The sequence below is a fragment of the Mesocricetus auratus genome, unplaced genomic scaffold (assembly GCF_017639785.1).
Source record: "Mesocricetus auratus isolate SY011 unplaced genomic scaffold, BCM_Maur_2.0 Super-Scaffold_100676, whole genome shotgun sequence".
NCBI lineage: Eukaryota > Metazoa > Chordata > Mammalia > Rodentia > Cricetidae > Mesocricetus > Mesocricetus auratus.
Genome location: NW_024429266.1, coordinates 88232669 through 88260124, shown reverse-complemented (window position 1 = coordinate 88260124; position 27456 = coordinate 88232669). Strand labels below are relative to the sequence as shown.

Sequence of the window (27456 nt, the reverse complement as noted above, 5' to 3'; positions counted from 1 at the left end):
TGTGTTTAGCACATTTTTGTGACTTCCTTTAATACCATAGACCTTGCATTCTTCCACTATTAGGGAACTAAAGACAGGTCTGAGATGGGGCTCCAGGGTGGGTAGGGAGGGGAAACCCATTCAATAAAAAGTTCTGTTCGCTTCATTAACATTTTTAATTCCAGTGATTAAAAAGGGAGGTAAAAAAAAAACGGAACGAGAATGGGTACCACAGCCCAGTGACTTCAGATATAAAAAGGTCCCTTCATTAAATCAGCTGTTTTTTAATTCATAATTGAATGTAAATAAAGAGCGACCTACAGGCAGCTGTTTCTAATACCGAGGCCTCAGCACACATGAAAGGGGCATTTATTCCTGCAGCAGCCTCCCTACCCTTGGGTGTTATCAGCTGAACATGTTTTGAACCTACCTAATGCATTTGAGGTAGCTTGAGTTTATTTTTCTTTCAATAAAATAAATGGTTTTGTAATTAAATTTCTGCACTGCCTGCGCTTAATGGTTACATTGACAAGTGCTAATGTATGGCAAGAGAACGAGTTTGAAATGAAACATGCTGTTTTCGAATCTGCAAGCAATTTTACAGCGGGCCAATCAAACCCCTCCTGCCAGCGAAACATTTTCATTAATCTGCACTGTAAGTACACCCCTGCCTGCTCGGCCGGCCGTGTGAGGACACTTTGCAGCTTCTGTTATGTCTACCCTCCCTGCCTTTACCTTCTAAGAGGAACACACATTCGTACACACGCACATGCATGCACACACACACACGCATGCACAAACACGCACGCGCGCGCACGCGCTCACCCGCACAGATCATCAGCTGAGCCGTTGTCTGAAACCTTTTGTGGTCTCTGGCAGCAGGATCTGTGGAAATTCGCTGACTTTTCACCTGGAACATTGCAGCTGTCTTTCTCCTCTGGAAGGACTGGCTGCCTCAACGCCTCAATCCCTGGCAGGAAGCCAGCAAAAAGGCTGCCCCTAAGTTTGGTTGTTGTTGTTGGTTTGTTTATTTTTAACTTACTCTGTCAGCTAAATCTTTGAAACTCCTCATACGGATTAGAGAGAATAGCTATGACATAACTCTGCTCGCTGTATGCAAACCACTTCCAGCCCCAGCTAGGACGTGCAGCACCCTCATGCCTCTGCTAGCATGGAAACCTGCAGGGGTGAAGGTGGCGATGCTAGCTCCACTTCCGCCTGTGGTGGGCTGTGCGCCTGCGCAGGTATGAGACTTGGACTGAAGATTCAGAGGCCCTCTTCGTCCGAAAGGTTGTTTGCTGGGGGCTCCAGAGAACGTTTGTAGCTGGCTCATCTCCTTAGGACTGCCCTGTCCATTTTCCAAACTCCAAAATTGCTTTTCACCGCTTTGGATGCTACAGTGCTTGGGGGAGGAGGAATGAGAAATGAGATTAGCACTCATGTGATTTGCAAGGTGAAGCCCATCCTTAGACGGAAAAAGGAAGGAAGAATTAGTTTGAATCTCGTTTCTCGACTAAATGGCGGCTGGTAGAAGCAAAGATTGAAACTTGTCTATGAAAAAGCAGAGAGGCCTAGGCCCAGAAGGAGGGAAATAGGGAGGAGTGAAGTTGCAGGGCTACTAAAATGGGCCTGGCTAGGTCTGACCTAGGATCCTAAGAAACTAATGTACAAAAACATGGACGCAATCACTGCAGACAGCCTGCCACTGACATGCTAGTTGCTGTTTTCTGTGTGACAGTATAACAAATTATTCTGCTGATAACGATTTCTCGATGTATGCCCACATCTTAGGCTCATTGGAGGTGTAGACACTACAAAAGCATACTGGCTTCTTGTGGAAATCTGTGCTGTGATGTAGCTACAAACAAATTGCCATGTGGGTTTGGGGCGGTCAAAGTGATCTGTGTTTGGATAGATAGGAGAAAGCTTCTTGGAAGTGGTGAGCTCTGGAAGGTGAATAGAACTTCCAGAAAGGAGAATGATTTGTGCTTGTACATGAATGGAGTCTTAACTGAATGTGATGTGTATGGTGGGTGGGAATAAAGTTGAGGAGTTGAGATAGGGTACGTAGAAGCCCTTGTTTAGCAAGCTCCAAAGGTCTTCATAAACCCCTGGCACTATTTAAAGATACCAGAACTATGGAGACCGAGGTGGATCACCGAGGAGTGGTGTTATAATCTATCTGTGCATTTATTAATAAGCCTTGATAAACAAGGGTGAGCTGAGAAGAAATGCCACTGGGTGTGAGCAGACCACAGCCAACTTTGATAACTCAGGTCAGTAGGAAGGGACGTTCAGAGACAGAGACGGTGTGCATTCACAACCAGTTGGTACGGTGGGAGGAAGAGAACCACCAGCCAGTGGTTTCTCTTCAGGGCTCCTCAGAAGAAGCCCGTGTGTGTCAACAACAGATGAGGAAATCTTGAGCAAAGCACATTTGGGGAGAGAGAGAGATAAAAAAGGGAAACACTAGCTTTAACTGGATTTATGAATTTTATGAAGAATTATCATGGGTCAGTAGGGGGAAAAATGGACCAAAATGGATGGAACGTGGAACTCCAAGGAATGTCTACGTCAAAAGCAGCCACAGCAACAGCCGAGGCCGGTGCAATAGGGTCAGATGAGCCAAGATGGGGAGCCGAGGTCAGAGAAAGGCTGAGCATTGCTGTGTTTCAATGAGACCCAAGAAGGTGAGGCCCTTGGGTTCTGCAATGGAGAGGCTGCTGTTTACCCCTGAAGAACTGGCTGAATGAAAGGAAGCTGAGAGGGCTGTGAGAGGCAGAGAGAGAGAAATAGGGTCCCACAGAAGTCTATACATCTTGATTTTTCTCACGATTATAGCAAACCAAAAAAAAAAAAAAAGCTAAGAAAAATCTCTTGGCTCCTTCAGTGGAAATTAACAGAACAAAAGAAAAATAAGTTCGACTATTTGGTTTTGGAAACCACACCTCCCTGGGTCAGACTCTCCTGGTCTCAAAAGTACAGGGTTTCAGGGAACTTCACAGTGATTTGTGCAAGGAAAGCTTCCTCAGCGGGGAGTCCACAGATCGTCATGGAGGAAGAATCAGTAGAGAAGGGTGTCAGGGCCCATAAAGACGGCTCTGCTTCATCTTGACTCAAAGGCAGAGAGTTCAAAATTGTCCTTTGTAAGTCTTAAGACCTGAAGGTCTAAGACGTGTCTAAACATCTAAGTAGGATGTTTGATATTGGCCTCGGATGTCTTATCTAAATAACAACAGACTTGGTATGAAGTGTGGTTAATCTTGACCCTCAAGGCCAGATAAGGTGTGGTTACCAAATGTTTGGAGATTTAAGGAAGAAAGTCTGTTCCGTGTGCATGATACCATGTTCCCCTTTTTGGTTGGGGTATTCAAAAATGGTGAATAAACTTGGGGCATTCAGTATTCACTGAATTGCCCTCCTGACTCTATCCTGTATCTCTGTCTTTCTCTTACTGTCCTTACACTCCCCCTCCCAGGTACAAATCAGGCAAGTTGGCTGGATCCACAAAGATGGGCTCCCACAGAAGGGGAGATTAAAATGGCACCAAAAAGAGGACTCTGAGTGGTAAGATCATGGCAGGGCGGCGGCGGCGGAGCAGGGGGTTGTGTAAAAGGAGGTGGAGAGAGTGTCCTCATAATGCAGAGGAAAGATGGGGTGTTGGCCAGAGAAGAAACACGGGGTAAAGGCAAGAGGAGACAGCAGCAGTAGCAGCATCCCAAGAAAGCACAGTGACATCATGTTGGGGGTGAGGGGTGAGGTGATGGGAGAGAGGGTGGCTTAGAGGTGTGAGGTAGGTAGGAAAAGGGGTCGTAAGCAGGAACAAGTAGTGGCATCCAGCCCAAGAACCCCACTGAAGATGGAACCCTGGCAGGCATCCCCATCTGTGTGGTCATGATATTTACCCCAGCCTTTCCCCACAAAGCAAAAACAGGCTCAGAAGCACAGGACATGGCCACAGTGTGTGTCTGGCTATAGATGGCACCCCAACTGTCATTGAGGGCCAACTAGGGAGATGTTTGCAGCAGGAGGGGCTTTCTTAATGGTATGTGTAAGCTTCATCTTTTTACACAATGATGTATAAACTGTAACGTCGGAGGTGGAGGGGGAACCCCCTTTTCTCCCTTTTGGGTTCCCTGTGCTGTGTGATCTGGGTCATCAGTGCAGACCTCGCCAAACGCCGTACCTCTCTGCCTTACTTGAGCTGTGCTCTGATGAAGAGCCCAGGCTGCTCTGTGTTTCATCTACTGCCCGTCTATAACACTGTGATGTGCTGCCTGCTGGTCTCCAGATCACAATGAATGGATGTTTCTGTTACGCTGCTCCATGTGGTGTCTGTGGAAGACAATTAGGTGTTTAAACAAAGACCAATAAGCAGGTTAAGGTTGAAGGTGAGGTTTAAATGAGTTCACCAGACCCAAGATAAATGATAAATAGGTGTTTTATTGAGGATGAACTCACACAGGTAACTGTAAGTAACTGTTATGACATCCCTGCTCGAAGGATGCAGACCCTGCCTCTCCGATGCTCTCCACAACCCAAGGGGGGTTCTGTCCCCACCTCTTCTACCTTAAACAGGTCACATCCGCACATGAAACCATGCCCAAAGAGTGTGGTCACTGTTACAGGTTCACAGGCAAGATGCTGCTACATAAGGTGCCTGCTGCCAAGCCTGATGGCCTGAATTTTGATTCTTGGAACCCACATAGCAAAAGGAGTTGTGCTGTGGTTGTCCTCTAACTCCCGTGTGTGTGTGTGTGTGTGTGTGTGTGTGTGTGTGTGTGTGTGTGTGTGTGTGTGCATGTAAGTAAAAGTAATTTAAAAGCTTGTTGGGGTGGTGGCTCATGTCTTTAATCCCAGCACTCGGGAGGCAGAGGCAGGCAGATCTCTGTGAGTTCGAGGCCAGCCTGAGCTACAGAGTGAGTTCCAGAACAAATATGTCTACACAGTGAAAACCTGTCTCAAAACACCCCCCTCACCACACACACAAACAATCACAAACTAATTAAAAATGAATAAAGACAACATCACTGATAGGTTTGATTCCACAAAACTATATATTTTGCCTTGCTGGTATTATGATTATTCCTGATGTTCAATCAAGGTTATTAAAACTAAAGAGAACCACCGTTACCAATTGGTTTTGGACATTAGACACTATTGGACTACACGTCACATGTATAGAGAATCCTGGCCTCAGGCAAAATTGCCTCCAGTGGTGGTTTCTTCCCCTGCTTGGGATGGGCAGCATGTTGGTGTTTTTAGAATAAAAATTGCTACAGCATGGGAGCCATCCATCCTGCCTCACCTGACTATCAAGAGGTTCCATAGGCTCTGCTTTTTAATCCTCTTCAAATATCTCAATCTCCCTCCCCAAAGCCCTGAGGAAACTTTTGAAGCTACCTTTATGTCCTGCTAATATTAAGTGTGTGCTGTGGTGAGTTTGTCAGAAGAGGAACAAGAAGCTCAAAACCCAAGGAAGATCTCCGTGGTTTCGGCAACCCTGAGTTCTGCCTATCCTAGAAGCTCTGACCGTGGAGACGCCTGAGACTGGGAAGAACGTCCCTGAAACTGCAAGGAATGTCCATTGCAGCCTCAGAGAGCAAACGGTGGGCTGAGTGGACTGAGCTCCGGACAACCAGATACCCAAATACCCCCATGTGCTCTTGTCTTCTCCATGAGGACCACACCTAGGAAGAGAAAGTGTCCAGGGAGAGGAGAATGAATATGACCAAGACAAACCGAATGAAATTCTCAACCAATACCATTATTCTTTAAAACGTGTGTGTCCTAAAGGTGACTTGTCACCATCCTGATGGAGGCACCTATTCCATTAGCTTCTAGGTGAGCCATTTACTTTCAACCATTTGAACATGATGACTGCCAGTCCAAGAGCAGGAAAGGTAAATGACTAGCAAACTGTGATGTTCTAACCCCTTGGCTACATTGTCTCAGGGTGTTCTTGTTACTTAAGTAGCTCCAGCCCCATGTTTACAGATGGGGAATTGTGAATTGTGTGGTGAGCTCTGGATTGGAGCCTAAGCCTGTTCTGTGTTCATCTGCTACTTACCTGTAACGCAGCACCGCCCTTAGCAACCACTGTCTCCAAGCTGCAGGGGTAGTCTCCCTGTTCTGATGTTCCATGTGGGTCCCTGAGGAAGAGGACAAATCTAAATACGGTGGCTGAGAAACAGTAGCATTCTCATGTGTTACTGAGACTTTCCCCAGAAGGCAGACACCGTGGAAAGAAACCCCTCCTTAGCTACTGCCTGAGGATACACAGTAAAACACCACAAGCCATATCTTTCTCAGCACCCAAGCCTCAGAAGCTCTGCTTGTCACTTTAAAATGCATAACAAACCTCAGGGAATAAGGAACGCTTAGGTACCCAGTGAACTGGTGTCCCCTTACTAAGTCCCTAGTTAGAGTTCTTCACTGGTGGCAATAATGTGCAGGGCGTGTGTGTGTGTGTGTGTGTGTGTGTGTGTGTGTGTGTGTGTGTGTGTGTGTGTTAGGGTTCCCACTAGATCCGCTCACTTTGCTGCCTGAATGTCACTGTGTGAGGCTGAAGGAAGAGGGCTAAAATTAGAAAAGGAAAGTGGAAGCGCCTGGTGTAAGACACGTGTTAGGTTAGCATTCTGAGGCCATTCACACTTTATGTAGCAGAACTGATTGAGCGTTATAATTCATCTTCTCCTTGGCCCTGAGCCCTTGCTAGACTTCCAGAAAGGAAGGCCCACAGAGGAAGGAAGAGGAGAAGGAAAGAAGCCGGGGCAATTCCCACAGTAGGAAGGTGCCTGGTCTGCGATGAGGGAGGGTGGCGGCCGAAGGCCGGCTGCTGAGACAGACAGGGAAGCCTGGGTGCTTTGGAGCCAATGTGCAAGTTATGAGAATTTCTTAATGACCATAACTCCTGAGGGAGGCATGTGAGCAGTGCCTGGCGCCAGCCAAGCTTGCACGGGCGCTCTAGTCCAGATGGAAAATGTGTAGGGAATGAGAGAGGAGGGTGAGAAGAGACTTGGGTTGCTGAAAGTGACTGATGGGCTTGGGATGGCAAATCTGGCTCCGGAGGGATCGGAGTCTGACTGGACTAAGCTGTAGAGATCAGTGACTTTCAGGAGAGAAAGAACCCCGACTGAGCATTTCTAGAACCAAGTTTCTTCAAGGTTCTCTGAGAGTCTCATTTGTGTATTCCACTTCCAAACCTCTACTAAAGACATCTCTCTCTCTCTCTCTCTCTCTCTCTCTCTCTCTCTCTCTCTCTCTCTCTCTCTCTCTCTCTCTTCAGTTTTTTGAGACAGGGTTTCTCTGTATTGTTTTGGACGCTGTCCTGGAACTCGCTCTGTAGACCAGGCTGGCCTCGAACTCACAGAGATCTGCCTGCCTCTGCCTCCCGAGTGCTGGGATTAAAGGCATGCGCCACCAACGCCCATCTGTCTTTTTCTCCTCAATATGCCCAAGGCCTTCCAGGCTAGCGCAGGCCTCACTGTTTTACTGAAGATGTGACTGTCATGCCTCTTTCCCCTGACCCACTGAATTTTCCATAACAGAAGTCCTGTTAGTCTAGGATCCAACAGAGATGTGTGCTTGAACTGAGTGTTTCTCAGAGCCTTGAAGTTACCCAGAAATTCCATAGGAAAAAACTTATAAGACCTTGTTCACAACAACATTTTCTGTATTAAAATGCAAAATTGCCAAGAATGGTTAAAGCTGAGACTGCAAAGCAATTTGTTGAGAATGGATGCCGATTTGGGCCATACCCACCTGGATACCTATTTGCATCCCTCCTTACTGAGAACTTGCCTATATTAATCTGAGGAGTGAATCGATAGGATGTCAGGAAACAGGAGGTTGGACAATGGAAAGTAGAAGTCTTGCTAATTAGTAGCAGCTAGACATAGTTTTATTAAGCTGCTGTTAAAACGTAACAACAGCAAACACTCCTTAGGACACTGGCATGTAGTGTGCTGCAATGCAGCTAACCACGACATTGTAATAGCTGAACTACACATTTTATTTCAACTAACCCTCAACAAATCGATGAAGTGCCTGTGGCTCCCTGATTTATGACTGATGAAATCAAATCATGGTGCAATAAAATAATTTCCTGAACTCAAAAAGGCAGTTAAGATCCAGATCTAGGGTTCTGTCCTGGGCTGCTGTGACACTGTGTCTTAAAACAAACAAACAAACAAACAAACACTCCCCCCCATATTTCCCCATCCTTCCCAGGTCCTACCTAAAGATGATTCTTATTGGCCCCAAATGTGATCCTTCACTGCTGCAGGTACAGCACCCCAGCTTGAATGGAAACTCAGTCTGTCTCGGGACTTCCTTCTCATGTTAGGGCTCCTGGGTAAGTATGCCAGGGACCCATACCCCGTATTATCATTAGGGAGATCTCACAGAACACCGGCTTGGTTTATCTAACCAGAGATTAAATTATCGATTTTTTGGTACCTTTATGTGCTATTTTGAGACCCATCGAGTTTGATGTAAATGTCCGTAAGAAAGAGATAAGGGTCAACTCAGTAGCTGGTTGTTAATATTTCTCTGCACAGAGAGACTCAGAGTGAGAGAGCAAGCCTCTGTGTATGTGTTTCTCTTATTGGTTGAGGAATAAAACACTGTTTGGCTAGTGGCCAGGCAGGAAGGATAGGTGGGGCTACCAGACCAGGAGAATGCTGGGAAAGGGAAGGCAGGCAGGGATGCTGCCGAAGGAGTAGCATGCCTGGTTTAGGGTAAGCCACAGCCTTGTGGCAATACATAGATTAACAGATATGGGATAATAATCTAGAGAGTGCTAGCCAATAAGAAGGCCAAGCCATGGCCAACAGTTTCATAATTTATAGAGCGTCTGTGTGTTTACTTGGGGCTAAAGCAAGGCAGTGGCGGGACCTGGCAGGACAGAAAATACTACAGCAACATGGAACCCCTTGATTGACTTGTTTATCCCCAAGAACTTGGCCATGCAGTAAACACTCCAGTTGATACTTTCACTGCAGTCACAAAGACAAACCTGAATTGTTTTAGTAATACACACCACATCATCGAGTCCTTTGCTATTTTATGATGTGCCTGGCTAGGAAATTTGGACCAGTGTAAGAGGACTAGGCAAAGGGTTGGGTCTCTATTTTTTTTAATCCTCTTCTAGCCCTTTCTTGGCATTTCTGTACAGGGAGAAGCTTCACTTTCCCATGGTCTGTTCAGATTCACCCTGTCTTCCCAAAGGCCCTTCTAACTTTACGCCACACAAACTCATGTCTCGGGGACTTGCCAGAGCTTGTCAAGTCCTAATGTTTTCCTTGGCAAGAACTATACTGCTTTGCTGAAATGGATCAGCAGAGTCCACTGGGCTTGATGCTGCTTCTCCAGGCACTGTACATGGCTTTGGGACGCTTCCAGTTTGCACAGACACTGGCACTCCCCGGGCTCTGCCTGGTTCAAGCCTGCTAGCTGCCCGAGGCTTTAGTGGACTTGAGTGCCACACTGCTCTGGAGGTCAACAAGGGTCATTCTGTTGCTGCTCTAGTCTCGTCATCAGGGCCTGCTCCCAGCCCCTCCTGCTGGCATCATCCATCTTTCAAGTTAGAATGAAAGTTCACTTATCCATTCCTCAGTATTTACAGGGTATTGCTAAAATTTCATTTATTGGCCAGGCTGGTAACGATGAACTTCACTGTGAGCCAGACTGATGAAAGGCCGTAGACCCCATGGAATTTAAGTTTGAACTCACCAACTTCGAGGTGGATGCATTTGAAATTTAATAGGCTTCTCCTTCCAGAATGCCTCTTTCTTAAAAGAAAGCATTAGTAAGTAAGGTTTAACACAGAGGGGGAAATAATACATGTAGAGGAATCCCAGATACCCAGTTTGAGGAGTGGAATTGACTGAGCCATCTATTTGTTTTTCTAGAGCAGGAGGCCCCAAACCACTGCTCATGGCTCCAACACCTGTTTTGTAGGGTCCACAAGCTAAGAATGATGTTTGCACTTTTAGAGGTTGATAAAAATCATCAAAACAACGTTCTACGATCTCAACATGGAGATAGGCGTTTTAGCGCTGGTACTCGGTCATGCCCATTCATTCACACACATCTGTGGCCACTTTCACGCCTCAACAACAGTTCAGTAGTAGTAACAGAGACTTGCATGTGGCCAAAAAGCTTAAAACAGTTGCTTGGCTGATCCTCTACAGCTGACCCCACCCGCAGAAGCACATGATGGGCACAGCTATGTTATTTCCTGGGTGCCTAAAACTGGCCCAGTCTGAGAAGCAGGAATCCCTTTGTCTCTTCCCTTTGTAGAAGAGAACCAGAGTAGCATGAATGCGGGGATCAAGGAAAGGCTTCCCAGTCTTCTCTTTAGCATGCTGGGACAGGCCTTGAACACAAGCCTCACTCCCAGGGCATCTTCAGGGGTATTTTGCCATGTTTGATGCAAACTTTCACTTCTGGGTTTAATGATGGAGGGCCTTCTTGCTGGAGTGCTTTTGCAAATATAAATCTGTACCTGTGGGAAAGAAACAAGGCTTCTAAAGGCCCTTTTCCATGTACTACCCATCGACCACAGGGTAGACCGACTCTCTGATGGACAGATAGGACAGATAGGGAGAGGGGCCATTGCTAGAAAATAAAGGTGACAAATCCCCCAAGACGGCCAGCTTCTCCCTCAGTCTCCTGACTAGAGACGTCTGTCACCAGCAGGCACTGTGCTGACGGACTGGCTCAGCAAGGTCAAGGCCTGATCTCACAACAGTTGACATGGCCAATCCACCATGCTATCTGTCTTCAAACTGACCAACCCAAAAGTAGGAGAGGGAGACTCTTCAGTGGCTTTAACGGCCCCCAGCCTGCCTATCCTGACACCAGTACTCAAGGGGAGCACTGAGGTCTGGCCAGCAGGACCTGCTAAAGGATGGGCTTGGAGGGCAAGAAACTACTTGCAGAGCGTCTTTTCTTCCTCTGTGTCTGCTGCCTGTGTGTGTTTCCTCACCCCCAACAAAGGCCTTTCTTAACTGCCAGCCCTGTCTGTGGTGCATGAGGGTTCTCTGCTGAAACCTGTGGCACTTCAGATTTTCTTCCCCCTATCTTCTAATATTTTACCTGGCTGAGAACATGAACCCAGCCAAGGCCCCCTAGACTCTATCATTTCCAGACAGTAGCTCTACATTGCGTTCCTATGCCATGGAAGCCTCCGTTTTGTGTCTGCAAAATGGCCAGCCTTGCCTGCTTTCAAAGCTGCAAGGAGGAAAGACCAGATCACCCACAAGAAGATGTTCTGGGGCTGGTCAAGAGCAGGGACTACGTATGTCTGTCACCCAGTAGGAGCAACATTAGCCAAACTCTTGTCCTTTGTTTTGTTTTGGTTTGTATGTGTGGGGAGGTCAAGGTGAGAGACAATTTCTCCTTGCTTCCAGTCACTCAGATTACACACTTCCCACATCACCCCAAATTCCACCTATTCTGTGACGTCACCTTTGGGGATCCTCGACCCCACCTGGGCCTAGGCAGCCTCCCAGAACCAAAAATACCCCTTAGTTGGGCCTCTTAGCTCATAGCCAGCTGTCCCTGGCCAGATCAGACTGAAGACTCTTGGCCCATTCATCCCCACCAATCGAATGCTCTTACCATACAGGGAACAGATACCCCACTGTGTGTCCCTGTTCATCCAAAGCTAAACCACAGTGTCCCTGAGGTAGTTTGGGGTTTCAGAGGGATGGCATACAGGGAGGAAGGCTTGCAAGGGGGCAGGTATGAAAGGATGGGGAGATGAATGGGACTGAGATCCATGATGTACGTGGAAGTCACAAAGAACAAATAAAAAGTTGAAGGAAGATTGATGGTGATGATGATGATGATTCTGCGCATCTTTGGGGCAGCAGCAACTATTTCTGCTCTCAGCTGTGTCAGCAACAGCTTCATGGTGCCAGGCATCTGGTGGAGACTCAGTAAACGTTATTTGAATGAGTACATGGTGTCTTGGGGTTTTGTGTCAAGACTTGGGCCATTTCCGCTGACAATTCTTATGAGTTCCCACACAGTCCTTCTACAGTAAATACAATTCTACTCACAGTAGTTACCTAATCTGGAACAGTGGATAATGACACCGATGAGCATGAGGTTGGCAAGGCAATCCCCTCAAATCTCTAAGCCAAGGGAACAGACCCAAGAACAGGAATGGGATTTCAGAGTAAGAGTATCTTTTTTAACATTATTTTTTCATTTGTTTGCAAAAAGGCTAGTATCTTGTACTTCATATTTTGTGTCAGGTCTGAACTGCCATGAGGCAATGAAAACTTGGCACTTTGACCCATAGCCTGGTAAATACTAGGGCAGCAGATTCATTACTTGCATCTTCTGAGAAAATTCTAGAACCAGAAAAAAAATCCTTTGACAGTGACACATAATGTCCAGTCCCCAGCCCTGCTTCCTGCTGTGTGCTGTAAGTCACTGGAGCCTGTCCACCCTGACACCACTTTTCAAGGGAAGCACAGAGGCATGGCCAGCAGTACTTGCTAAATGGTGAGCTTGGAAGACAAAGGCTGGGAGGCTGGGCCTTGGACTCTCACTGGCCCCACTTTGCCTTCCCTCTTAATTCCCCCAATAATCCTCCATCCCCTTCACCCGGCCCCCTGGAGCTGGAGTCTTGCCTCTTCTGCTGGGTCCACAAGTCAGGCCCCAGGACTGACTCATTGTTTGCAGGTGGAAGTGGGTTGCAGAGTGTAGCTCAAGGCTACACCTGTGGTCTTGCCATTGCAGGTGCCTGATTCTTCAAAAGAAAGAGGTGGCCTTCTCCCCTGGGGTCCAGGAGAGCTTTCCACAGTGACTTCTTTTGTCTCAATTTTCCAAATGGCATGGACAAACTCCTTCTCCCTCCCTCCCACCCTCCCTCCCTCCCTCTCTTTTTCTTTCCCTTTATCCCTCCCTTCTTTCCCTCCCTCTCTTCTTCTTTCCCTCCCTCCCTTCCTATTTCCCTCCCTCCTTCCCCATTTCCTTCCTTCCCTCCATCCCTTCCTCCTTTCCTCCCTCCTTCACGTTAAAAATGTTCTAGGAGCTGGCATGATGACTCAACAGTGAAGAGCACCTGTTGCTGACCCAGGTTCCATTTCTAGCTCTCACATGGTGACTCATAACTGTCTATCACTCCAATTCCATGGATTCTTATACCCTGTTCTAACCAACTAGGGCAGCAGGCATGCTCTTGGTGCACAAACATATATGCAGACAAAACATTCATACACATACAAAAATAAAATAAATTTTAAATGAAATAAAAATGTCCTAATTGACAAAAATAACACATGTACACACACACTTTTGATTTATGCATACATTGTGACAAACAGTTGCAAAATTCTAAATAGTTGCCAGCCAAATCCAAGAACACATTAAAAAAAAAGTCATACACACGATCAAGTAGGCTTCATCCCAGAAGGTACAACCTTCCTAAACTAATAAATGTAACCCACCATATAAACCAACTGGAAGACAAAAAGCTGCATGCCATTTCATGAGTAGTGTCTGCACGTTAAGCATCTAAGAACCTCCTGAGTTCTGAGCATGGAGCAAGGGCACACCCTCAGTCTCCGTGTGTGTCTGAGCTTCCCTTTAGTCCGCAGTACAATGATGCTGCTGTCTCAGGACCACACTGTGAACCACTGCTGTAGGACACAGCATGCAAGGACTCTTCTGTGTTGTCACAGCATGTCCCTATCACCCAGCGAAGTGCATAGTTGGCACAAAGGACATGGTTAAGAGCCACTGGCCTGTTTGGTGTGTGCCTTGATGCTTCTGTGACCATCTGGCAGATAGCCTCATAGTTCCCTGAGTGTGAGAAGCCTGGGGAAACCACTCAACCCTGAAGGAGAGCAGCATAGCCTATCACAGGCAAGTCCAGCCATGTCAGCATCATTAACTGGCCTGAGATTTAAGGGGGCAGACATGAAGGTGGGTGCCGAGGGTGGAGAAGGCAGGCGGTCTAATCTGGAGACAGCCACCCCAGGGTTCCATAGCCCACCAAACCTTCATCCTTTTGTTCTTGTTCCCTCTTCCCCATCCTCTCGCCTCCTCTTCAGCCGTCTTTCTGGTTTTCCTTCCCATATCTTCTGTTCTACAGTCATCTTCTAAAGATCAGTTCTGAGCTGTAGTTGCTCCCCTATTTGAGATCAAAGCTCTGCAGAGCACTGGAGGGTGATACTTCCCAACATGTGGCCGCCATTGCATCTGCTCAGTCTGAGAGAGAATTCTGCCAAGTCTTCCTTTAATTTGACTCCCCGTGCACCCAAAACACTAGACCCCTGCAAACTTCTGTCTTGTGCACCCCAGAATTTGTTTTTATGGGCATTCAACATACTCTTTCTCCAAGTGCAACTGCATTACTCTCCCCATTGGAGAAAGTCCTTGGGAGAAAATGTCAAGACAGCAAAATAGAATTACATCAATCTATTACTTTCTTAGATGACATAGCTCAACATAATAATGACAGTTAACAGTAAGAGCAATCACCATCAAATTAAATGGAAAGAAACTCAAAGCCATTCCATTAAAATCAGGGACAAGGCTGTCCACTCTCTCCATATCTATTCAATATAGTACTTGAAGTCTTAACTAGAGCAATAAGACAACTGAGGAGATCAAGGGAATACCAATTGGAGAGGAAAATGTCCAAGTATCTTAATTTGCAAATAATATGATAGTATACATAAGTGACCCTAACAATTCCTCCCAGAAACCCCTACAGCTGATAGACACTTTCAGAAAAATAGCTGGATATAAAATCAACTCACAAAAATCAGTAGCCCTCCTGTATACAAAGACAAATGGACTAAGAAAGAAATCAGGGAAACAACACCTTATACAATAACCTCAAATAATATAAAATATCTTGAGGTAACTCTAACCACGTGAGTCAAAGACTTGCTTGATAAAATCTTTAAGTCTTTGAAGGAAGAAATTGGAGAATGTATAAGAAAATGGAAAGATCTCCTGTGCTCAGGGATTGGTAGGCTTAATATAGTAAAAATGCCATCCTTTCAAAAGCAAAGTGCAGATTCAATGCAACCTCCGTCAAAATCTCAACACAATTCTTCACAGATCTTGAAAGTACAAGTTCTAGCTTCACATAGAAACACACACACACACACACACACACACACACACACACACACACACTAGCTAAAACAATCCCGAGTAATAAAATAAATGCAGGAGGTACCACTTTCCCCAATTTCAAGTAGTACTACAGATCTGTAATAATAAAAATAACATGGTATTGGCACAAAAACAGACACATTGATCAATGGAATTGAATTGAAGACCCAGACATAAATCCACACACCTATAGGCACCTGATAAAGAAGCCAGAAATATAACCAGGAAAAAAGCACCTTCAATGGTGCTGGTCAAGCTAGATGTCTGCTTGTAGAAAAATGTAAATAGATCCATACTTATCACACTGTACATAATTCAAGTCCAGATGACTCTAAGACCTCAACATAAAATCATAGACACTGAACCTGATAGAAAAGAAAGTGTGGAACTCATTGAACTCACTGGAACAGGAAAAAACTTTCTGAAAAGAACACCATTAGCACAGGCACTAAGACCAACAATTAAAAAATGGGACCTCATGAAACTGAAAAACTTCTGTAAGGCAAAGGACAACATCATTCCTGTAGGCTACAGAATGAAAAAAAGATTTTTTCCAACTGCACATCCAATGGAGATCTAATATCAAAAATATATAAAGAACTCAAAATTTAGACTTAGAAAAAAACCAAATAATTCAACTTAAAAAAATGGAGTGCAGATCTAAACGGAATTCTCAATAGAGGAAACTCAAATGGTTGAGAAACACTTAAAGAAATTGTTCAACATCCTTAGACATCTGGGAAATGCAAATCAAAACTACTTTGAGATTTCATCTTACATTCATCAGAATGCCTAAGATGAATAACACAAGTGGCAACTCACACTGGAGAGGATGTGGAGTAAGGGGAACACCCCTCCACTGCTGTTTGGACTGAAAACGTGTACAGTCACTATCGATATCAGTTTGTTTGTTCCCCAGGAAGACAGAAATCCAGCTGTACTGACTCTTGGGCATACACCCAAAGGAGAATTCATCTTACCATCAAGACGCTTGCTCAGCCATGGTCACTGCTGCTCTACTCGTAATAGTCAGAAATTGGAAACAACCTAAATGTTCATCAACAGAGGAATGGACAAAGAAAATGTGGTACATTTACACAATGGAATATTACTCAGCCATTAAAAAAATGCCATGAGATTTGCAGGTAAATGGGTTTTATTTAGTTCAGAAAAAAAAGTCATGAGTGAGCTAGATATCCCGGACCCAGAAAGACAAATATGGTGTGTATTCACTTATATGTGGATATTAGGAACTAAGTCAATGATAAGCAAGCTAAAATTCACAGAACCACAGAGTGCAGGTACACAGTTAGGGACTAGAGGGTACAGATGGGTCTCATTAGGAGAAGGAAATAGAATAGTTTATGGATGGATGAGGGCTAGAATGGGAGGATCAACTGAAGAGGGGGAGGGGAGAGAAGAACGAGAGAGGAAATGTGGGGAGAGACAGTTAAAATTAAGGGCCATTTGGAGGGTAGTATAGAAACCTAATATAGTAGAAGCTTCTTAAAATGTATACATGTATGAAGGCAATTTAACTGAAATAGCCAAATACTAGGGAGGACAGAGCCCCAACTGGACACCTCTTATCACCAAATAAAGCTTCCAGTATTGGGACTGGATTACATCTAATTGAGTTGTTGGCCAAAGCAGTCCCATGGGAATCCCCAGACAACCCAGGTTGTTGCCAAGACAACAGATTGCTCTCCACGAACTGATAGCAAGGCCCCATTGCTGCAAACAACACCTACACGACTCACTGCCCATGAAGAAGATAAGCTGATGTTCACAGAGAACCTTCAGCCCTACGCTCTAGAGTCTTTGGAACAGGAAAGCACTCACACTCTCAAAAACAACAGAAACACAAACCCACCCACTAGCCCTCTGATTGGCAATGGTGTCTTGCCTGCAAGACATGCTGTGGCAATGGTGGCACAAAGTTTTTGGGAGTAAACGACCAGTATCTGATTTAACTTAAGGCCCTCTCCACAACATGGAACCAATACCTGACACTGCTTTGGTGACCAAGAGCCACAGACAAGATTAAACAGGGACCTAGGGTAAAACCAAATACTGCTGATCTTAAAAAAATGTAATGATAAAATGACTCTTAATAACTTTTACTGCACTCATAGATCAGTGGTCAGCCATCATCGGAGAAGCTTTCTCCTGCAGCAGATGGGAACAAACAAAGAGAACACGGCCAAACTTACACAGAGAGTTGGAGAGCTTGGAGCACTTGACCCTAAATGATATGTCTCCCTCAAATCATCCCCCTAAGACCTCAGGGAACCCCGTGGAAGAGCAGGCAGAAAGAGGGTGAGAGCCAGAAGGTAAGGAGGACACCAAGAAAACAAAGACCTCTAAATCAAAAGGATCAAAGCGCCTATGAACTCAAAGAGACCGAGGCAGCACGCACAATGGTCTGCACCAGGTCCTCTACACACATATTATGGCTTCCAGGTTAGTGTTTCTATGGGATCCCTGAGTGGGTTTCTGGTTCTCGCGCCTTCTCTTGGACTCTTTTTTCCTTCTGTTTGACTAATCCAACTCCAATGTGACAGTTTTTATTTTATTTTGTTATTTTTTATTATCATCATTTAGTATCCTTTTTAATGGGAGACGGAAATGAATTGGATCAGGATGAGAGGGGAGGTGGGGGAAAACTTAGAGGAGTAGAGGGAGGAGAAAAAATAATTAGGATATATTATGTGAGTAAATACTATTTTAAATAAAAGGAAAAATACATGAATATATTGTATAACTGTGTGAATTTTTCAGACTTTGTTATATTTGAAAAGAAAAAGGTCCTAACTGACAAAAATTACACAGAGACACACATACACATAGACAAACACATACTTTTTGTATATGTGTACATTGTGGAAAGACCAAACCAAGTTATTTAACAAATGCATTGCCTCACAAACTTGTCTTTCTTTTCTCTTGTTTTCTTTTCCTTCTTTCTTTTTGTGTAGGCATGTGTATATGGTGTGACTAAAACACTCAAGGTCCACTCTCTCTGAACTTTCAAGTACACAGTTTGCTGTAGCCACAGTCACTACAGTCTATCAACTGTCTCTCCTCTTTCTCTTTAATCAAGCCAGAATAACAGCAGGGCTTTGCATAAAGAACTATGTAGAAACCCTAGGAGAAATCTAACCATTTGGAATAGGGTTCCCAGAGCTGGACAGTCTCATGAGACAATATCCCTGTTCTTGCTTAGTTTGGTTCCTAAACCAGCCTAGAAGAGCCCCAGTCTGATATAGGCACCTGTTCAGCATCAGTGAACACAACTGGCCTTCAATTTGACCCATGCCACTTTGTGGTCCCATTTGCAGCATAGGTGTATTGAGTGGTTTTGTGTGACACAAACTAGAGTCATCAGAAGAAGGAGCCTCAGCTGAGGAAACACCTCCATGAGATCCAGCTGTAAGGCATTGTCTCAGTTAATGACCAATGGGGAAGGGCCCAGCCCATGGTGGGTGGTACCAGCTCTGGGCTGGTGGTCCTGGGTTCTATAAGAAAGCAGGCTGAGCAAGCCAGGGGAAGCATGCCAGCAAGCAGCAACCTCTGTGGCCTCTGCACCAGTTCCTGTCTCCAGGTTCCTGCCCTGTTTGAGTTCCTGTCCTGACTGATTTCCTTCCATAATGAATAGTGACATGGAAGTGTAAGCCAAATAAACCCTTTCCGCCCCCAACTGGTTTTTTGGTCATGGTGTTTAGTCCCAGCAATAGAAACCCACCGTAACTAAGCCAAGAGGAGAGTGCCATTGCCCAGGGTGCTAGTCACCTTGCTGAAAGCCAGTCATTGTCATGGGGATGTATTTGCATGATGTCCTTATTTTAATTCACATTTCCCTGGAGTGATACCTTTCCATCTGCTTCCTGTCCGTCTATCTGTCCTCTTGCAAAGTAAATCCCCAGCCCTTCGTATATTTTTAACAAGCTCATCTTAGGTCTATCTGTTACAGAGATCTGTGCATCTGCAGCTTTCTCTTGAACCTGCTTCATGCGTATGGCCTGAGAGTAATCTTTGTAACACAAAACCGCAGTGAGCCGGAGGGGATCTATAGCACCAGGGGCTGCTTTTAACTGGACTTGGCGCTTGCAAATCGCTTTTCCAACAGTCGATAATATTTACCGTTCACCACCACAGAAGGTGCCCTTGTACCGCCTCCCAATCCATATCCAGTCCCGCCAAGGCAGGTTCTGTTTTGGCCTACATTGCCACACATTCGTCCTGCTTGTTCTTGTCCTTCATATGATTGGAAGCGCATGGTATGCACTCCCATGTCTGGCTCCTTTTGCTCTGCAATGTGTTTATGAGGCTCATCCACTTTCTGTGCAGTTATGGTTTATTTTGGGTTTGGTGCTGTATGAGCATGTGTTGTATAAATATGCTACAGTTTGGGTTGTTTGTTTCCAACTGGACGACATAAAGAATGTGATAATATATAAATGAGTATATTGATATTTTATCCTGGTGCCTAGTTACAGTCCCACACATACAGTGTGTGGGAGTTTGTTGTTCTACAGGCTTTCCTATACTCACAGTACAGGTGTTTGGTTTTTTGTTGTTGTTGTTGTTGTTGTTGTTTTTAGCTCTTATGTGATCTGTGTATGGGTGAATTTTCACTGATTGTTACATACATTGGTCATCTTTAAATGTTTGATGGCCTTTGGCTTCCACTTCTAAGAAACTCCTGGTGAGTCTTCCGGTTACCAATAAATTTCAGGCTTCGCTTTTATCTTTTGTGTTCTTATTTTTTATTTATGAGAGCTCTGAATATTCTGGGAAAGACTCTTCTTTCAGATATATTAGAGAGAAGGTCCAGTGATCAGCTGTCACCTTGCCTGACCTTCATGAATATTCGTGTGGTGCCATCCCTGTCTCTGCTCTAGTTTGTAGGCTGCTCTGACTTTTGCATGTCACCTCCTCTCTTCCGGCAGTGCGGTTCTCCTCCTTCTCCTCGGGGACCTGCTCGTTCACTTGGGATCCCTGCAAGGCAACTGAGGCTAGGCTTTCCTCAGGAGAACTATTCTTTTCGGGACTTGGAGGGTGGATATCTGCTCTGCTCCCAGGGGAAGGGCCCTGCTGTTAGGCAGTAGGCTAGTCTCCTTCCTTAACTCTATCTAAAGTTCACTTTTGGGTCTGAATCAACTCTGGGCTCATTTGGTAACCAGTTCATCCTTATCAAGCACCCTTATCAAGTCCTTCATGGCTCTGGTTTCCTTGCACTCCCTGCTGGGGCAGGAGACCCTGACACCCTTCCAGTGTCTTCAGTGTAAGAGATGCTTCTCAATCTCTCAACTCTCTGGGATTACAATATAGAGTTACTTCCACCTTAGGGACAAGGTTCTATAGCACAGGCTCAACATTTACACTCCAAATTTGGGTCCAGTATCATCCAATAAAAAGTCCATGTCAACTTACAGCCTACCACTAAGGCATGGTCAGAAGGGCTGTTCTTCCTCCTTCTAAGGGGTTCTAACCACCAAATAACAGCAGAAATTCAAAAGTTTGGGTGTAGAAGATGCACATATTCATTTCTGCAAGCTTTGTTTAAAAACTAAGATTTCTTTTAACTGGCTATGAGCAACAAACTAGCAGCATGTGTGACTTGGTCAGCAGCAGAAATTGTGGACACCTTTGTAACATATTATTGTTGTCTTGAGTTGTTATTCACGCTGACCATTATTTCAGCATTATAAATGTTAGGTGCACTGCTAGATTTTTGTATTTAATGTGTTAATAAAGAAGGAACTGTAGGGGCTGGAGAGATGGCTCAGAGGTTAAGAACACTGACTGCTCTTCCAGAGGTCCTGAGTTCAATTCCCAGCAACCACATGATGGCTCACAACCATCTATAATGAGAGCTGGTGCCCTCTTCTGCATGCAGGCAGAACAGTGTACATATAATAAATAAATCTTTAAAAAAAAAGAAGGAACTGTAATACCAGCACCAGATCATAAAGTTTCTTCTAAAACTATATTGGTAACTTTACTTTATTATAATTTATCCTTTCAAACACTTTATTCTGAGAAGCAGTACATGGTGTTTTCAAAATTATCAAAGGGCCCTAGGCATCAGAGAGATTTAAAGAAAATTCTGGACAGCGCAAGAGTCCATTTCAAACAGGTGGGCGATCCACACCGATGACCTGACAGCAACAGGTCTGGGCTGGATGCTGCTGAAAGTCCACTCTGTCTATTGCTTTTGCGCCTTTGGCATTCTGGCATGGGGGGTGGGGTGTCTCTGTGGGCCCAAGCATGTGGCTTCAGTTTTCCCTGGATTCTGGCATTCCGGAGATTTTAACAGAACAGGGCATCTCTTTCTCAGGTCAGAGGAAATGGGTAGCTATCCAGCTAAATAGATTTCATGCTTGACTTCAGGGGAATAGCCCGAATGATGATCTGTTTGGGAGAGTAAATTAAAGAGGTAAGTAGGCACTCGGGTTTTGTTTGGTTTAACTTCTGCTGTGCTCTGGTCACTCTCCTGAGCATCTCAAAAGGAGAGTAGAGTTTATCAGACCTCTTCTGCCAGCATCCTCCTCCCCAGATTCTGATCTGGTCCTGCTTCTTAGATGGCATTGACTGACCTGGAATTAGCTTGAAGGAAAACCCTTGCCAGGACCGCTTTCCTCCAATCCAACCAAAGGCAGTTTCGTCTCAACTCCACGTGCTAGGCTTTGGTCTCACTCTCGTCTTTTCTAATTGCTCCTTTGCATTGCTTGAGCCCAAGGCCCATGGAGGACTCTCAACATCCCCCCTTAAAAGTAATGTTCTTACAGTTCTATTTGTATTGAATATGCCAAGCATGCTGGCACAAACCTTTAATGTCAGCACTCGGGAGGCAGAGGCAGGCAGATCTCTGTGAGTTTGAGGCCAGCCTGATCTACAGAGTGAGTTCTAGGTGAGCTGGGCCTTCATAGTGGAAGCCTATTTTGAACAAGCAAACAAAAACCAAAACATTGACTAAAATATGAAATTGAGCATGAAAGCATAAGCTAACATCCTGTTGCATCCATTTCCTTGGCTTATACCGCGAAGGCCTATGGAGATGCCCTATCCTCAGACTTGGGGATGTACACTCCTACTGCTATATACGTTTCTGTCAGCAGAGCATCTCCCAGACTTGCCCACCTCTATCCTTCACCCTCCAGCTTCCCCTGCATCCTGTCACTTCAAACAGGCGACTGCAGTAGGAAGTGAAGATTCTCTGGGTTGGTGAAGTACCATTGACACCCATGTCTTCTGTCAAGAGTCGAGTTGGGTGTCTGTAACTCTCCTCCTCCCCCTTCCTTACCAAAGTCACTTGTCATCGTCAGAGAAAAATGAATGTGACCTTCTGCACATGCCATTCTTCCAAGCACTGTAAGTTCTCTATTAAAAAAAAAAAAAGCTAAGCTGCCTTTTGCCACCATCAGGACCACTGGACAAATGGTTGAAGAAGAAGCAGTTTTATTAGCTCTAGTTTTTACAATAGTCTTACTCCAGAGGCAAAGAGAGGAAAACATTGCTTCGTTCTGGCTTTGCTTTATAGTTCTTAGATGTGTAACAAACGAATCCTTTGGAGCTGCTTCTAACCGTAACAATCACTGTCACATTCTTGGATGCTACGGAGTCTGTAACTTGGAGTACTGCTGTCTTATGAAAGCAAGCTGCCCTGGAGAGAATCTTGGACTCTGTGAGTCACAGTTGGAACTCAGTGAGTCTATTTCTGACCCTTCCTCTAACTTCTGTGAGGCCTTCGATATGCGTTCATAGTTTGAGTTGCTAACTCAGTTTTCTATAAAAGAACCAAAGAGACCTGTATGCTCCCTTGGTCTGTTCCATCTCTGTCAACTTTATTATTTATTTATCTCAAATTTTATTGCTTTTTTATGTGTGTGTATGGGGGGGAGTGGATGCTGTAACATCTGGAGGTTAGAGGACAACTTAGGGTCAAATTATCTCCTCTTACCATGTGGGACTCTGGAGTCTAACTCAGCTTATAAAGCTTCGCAGCAAGTGCCTTAAGTCCCTGAACTGTCTCACTGGCCCAAGTCTGTCATTTTAGTGTTCAAGTTCATGAGTCACCAAAACAAAAAAATAGTCATTAAAATATCCAATTATAGCAACCTAGAAAAAATAAATCGGTTTCTGTTTTATATGGTGCTGAAGAGTCCTGTTTGACTCTCCAATCTCTTAACTATTCAATGTGTGTAACTATGATATTCCATGAGATTCCTGTAAACTATTTTTAAAAAATTGGTTTGGGACCAGGATAAAATGCTGTATCTTCTGATTCAAGGTCTTGATTCATAGCTGTAGGGAGGCCTGTTTAAACAGTATGGTTTTTCTTTCAGTGACTGTCAAGTGGTAGGTCTTAACAATGCTTTAGCATTCATCAAAATTCATCATCTAAACAGTCTCCTGTAGTCAGGCAATGTGAGGTTGATAAGCAGCCCAGACTCCATTCTAATTTGACTTCATCTGCTAATTCCATGGGAGGCTTCTCCAATAGGGCCCTTCTTCCTCAAGCAGGGCAGACACTTGGACCAGCTATGACTCTGTTTATGATCTTAAATCTCTGGGACTTTGTGGGAAGGAAAAAAAATCGTGCTGCCTGCCATCACCCCCAAGCCTGACAGTTGTAAAATACAGTAACGCTCTATGAAACCTGCTTGTCGGCGGTGTACTTCGAGGTAGTGTCTACCATACTGCTGACTTTTCAAAAGAAAGCCCTGCTCCCACCCGGAGCTTCAGCCCTCAGCGGGCCTCGCCTTTTAATAATTTCTTTTAGTTTTTGAAATTAAAACACAATTATGTCATTCTCCCTTCCATTTCCTCTATGCAGTTTCTCCCATGTACATACCCCTGCTGTCTTTCAAATCATGGCCTCTTTTTCTTTGATTGATCTCTCCCCCCATCCTAAATATAGATTTTCACCTGCTTGATCCACACAGTGTTCCTGCATGGTTTTAATGCAGTATCACATCCACGCGTCTGACAATGGTCCTCAAAGAATTGTGGAGGAAAGAGGCCTCCATTCACCATGCAGTGGCATAATGGGCAAATGCAAGCTGCGGCCTGATGGGTGCTATGCTTCATCCATGTAAGATTATGGGATGCCACGGATGGAGTTTTGGAAAATTGTGTCCCGTCAGCCACACCATTCTCCCAGAGAACAAAGATCTTTCTCTTTTACCATCCCACCCTGTCCTACCCCCTGCCTTGGAGCACATTAGACTTGGACTACATTCACCTAAACATGTACGTAATCATCATCTCGTTTACTGATTGCTCTGCTACATTCCAAAAGGCCTGGCATTCTGTAGTTGAAAAGGTGCAAACCATGCCAGAGGTGGGATACCCAAGATAGGATGCAATGTTTAGAGAAAGGAAACTGTGTTTCCTTATGGAGATGTCAGGCCCTAAACCATCTGGATTGTGGAGAGAGAAAAAAAATCCAGTCAGTCATTCTGATGTTTTGTCTATACAGCATCAAACATCTGGAAGCTGGGTGTCAGACTAAGTTTTTCACTTCATATCCTGATGTTTCTGCATTATGCTGAAACAACTTAAGATCAGCTATATCCCAAACGATTAAAATCATAAATGGTATACTAACGGAGGTTTTGAGGTGATTAGGGCAACAAAGGAAATAGAAGCAAGCTTTGGGTTGCTTCTTGATGCAATATACTGTTTTTTGTTTTGTTTTGTCTTTAAGTCACACCCATTGCAACCATACTGTAAGATCTAGAAGAACCGTGAAGAATATTCCCAGAAATACTGAGTATCTGTTGCTGACGATGCAACGTAGACTTTGATTTCACAGTAGAAATGCTCTCAGTTTTCAAGTTCAGGTTAACCTTTGAATGTTTAAAAGCAATCATTCCTGCGGAGTTGTGTCCTCCAAGTGGTTTTAAAACACATATATTTCTCTCACACACACATGGGCTTCATGCTCGGCAGGTCAACAAGGTCCTAGTGGGATCTACCAGCAGCCTTTTAAGGAGACATTCTAGAGAAACAATTTTATTGATGCGAAAATTTAAAAATAAAGATTGTGCCCACTGGAGCCACCTTGAACTCTTGTCACACAAAGACAGGCAGAGGGAATGTTTAAACAGTGTACAACCTGAGCATTTGAGGAAAAAAATCACATTTTGTGTTGAAAGTTGCATTTCTCCTTTGTTCCCATAGTAAATGCAACTGTTACTTGTCTAGAACGTATTTCCACGTGTCAGAAGGCTTAGCTCTTACTCAGCCTAGCTTCTCAGCTGCTAATGGGCGTTGCGGGCATGTCTTATGCCATGAAAATTCCAATATATTCTTGATTACTTCCACAAAGGTATATAGAGTGTGTATGTTACATATACCAGTATTATTGAACTGAGCTGGCCCAGTGCCGAAGTTTTGCTGACTCAGCACATGGTTCCTCTTTCCCAGATTACTAAAACAACTTTCCTCCCAAAGCAATCGAAATACAGAGAGGGCTTATTTTCATCCTTAGTTATGCTGAGTCCAAAGGCAAAGGCAAAATCAGACCAAACTTCCTGAACCTTATAAAATAAGAAAGCTTCCAATCTTCCCTTCCTGACTAACTCTGCCATTCCAAGAGTCTCGCGGACTGGAAAGCAAACCGCTGAGGAGTTTGCACCTCGGGTTGGTTCTCCAATGCAGGTTGTTCGGTGCCTTTTTTAATGTTTTGTGTGTAGCATTCTAAGCGAGGCAGGCCAAGCTCTTCATGTAATGTATGGGCTTGCACCAGCGAAAACGTATTAGTTTCACACAGAGAAAGGTGAATAATCCAGTACTACCTACAGGCTTTTAAGATGGGCTGACTGCACTCATCTCCTCCTCTGCGATTCAGCGAGGGCACCTCCAGAGATCTGAGGTCTGTGCTACTCGTGAACAGAACATCAAAAGTAACACACTCAACTACTGCACTTTAAACGGCAACTGTCAGTGTCTCTACAAGCAGAACGTTCTCGAAGTTAGGAGTCACTGGGAGCCTAGGTTGACTGGAAGGATGGGGACATGCTGAATAGTCTGTACCTCTAGTTTCCAAAATATTTCCACAGCACTACCCTCAAGACCAGCTTGCTAATCAACGCAAGTCCCAAGTAGTATTGGGCCAGGCCCACAAGTGGCATTCCGGAGACTGAGGACCACCAGCTGAGCTTTAAATAAATGCAGATGTGACAGGCAGAGGAGACCCCAGGGAAGGCGGCCTCTCCACTTACAGGTCCTTCCCTGCGCCCACCGCCCACGGGTAGTAACGTGGCGAGGGATGAGGTGGACACCGAGTTCACCACCCAAGCCATCCAGAGGCCCTGGGATTGAAAACAGTGCGGGGATTCTGGTTCAGTGTGTCCACAACACCGTGGGCCTAACTGCTTCTTCCTAAAAGAGTCTGTGGGTGACCTCTCCGGGCCACCACCAGTAGGAGACGGTCAGGCCTGGCGTCGGGAATGGCAAACCTAGCTTGCTTGGAGAGAGGGAGGCTTGGCTCTTCCAGCGCAGGACCTGGGCAAGAAACCTAGCACTGCAAACCAGGGAGGGAGCTTGGTGACCGTATGTCGCACTTTGTGCGCCCCAGGTTACCGAGAGGTCGAGCCCCTGGCAGGCCCCAAGCTTCGACCAGGAGCCGCGAAACTGCCCAGCGGCCAGAAACCACAACCGGGGACGCCGCCACCCTGGCATCTGCTGCCGGAGGGCTTGCGGGAAAAGCTAGGGGAAAACACCCGAGTGCATTTCCCTGTTAGATCTGCCCGGAGGCCGACTCCCCCAACCATCCGTACCCCCACCCCCAGCATGGACGCCACCACTCACCACCTCTTGATCACCCTAACCTCCTCTCTCCCCCTCCCCGCAGGTCTTCGCCGGTGCCAGTCGGGTCGCTCACGGGGGTGGCGGAGATCCCAGCTGCACAAACACTGGAGGCAGCCCGCGTCCACCGCAGGACCTTGTGCCACCCCGGCCCCCAGGGCCCCGGGGTTCTTCTCTGTGGCCCCGGGGAGCGCTGATCCGTGGGACCCGACCCTGCAGCACCGGTTTCACCGCCTCCGTCGGCCCGCGCCGGGTGCCTCCAGGCTTCTCTTAGCCGCAGGGAGCTGTAGAGCCAGAGCGTCCCCGGAGCCCGGGGGGCACTGAGTTGGGGATCCGGACGGGAGGTGCTCGCAGCGGCAGATCCCCGGCCTCTGTTCTCTACGGCAGCCGCCGGGAGCCACGTGCCCTGAGCGGGCTCCACACCCTGCAGGAGTCGAGCTGCCCCGGGCGCCTGCTGAGTCGCTCCCCCCGCACCTGCACCCATCTCGCCTACTCGCCTTTCCTTCT

General features: G+C 45.6%; 1 long non-coding RNA gene across 1 annotated transcript; it reads right to left on the bottom strand.

The window, feature by feature from the left end:
* LOC121137126 lies at positions 1 to 27456 on the bottom strand. The gene is made up of 4 exons (XR_005874355.1): positions 26953 to 27456; positions 6050 to 6131; positions 4166 to 4314; positions 1 to 1381 (listed from the first exon to the last, which is right to left on the bottom strand). It is a non-coding gene; the product is annotated as an uncharacterized LOC121137126 (long non-coding RNA).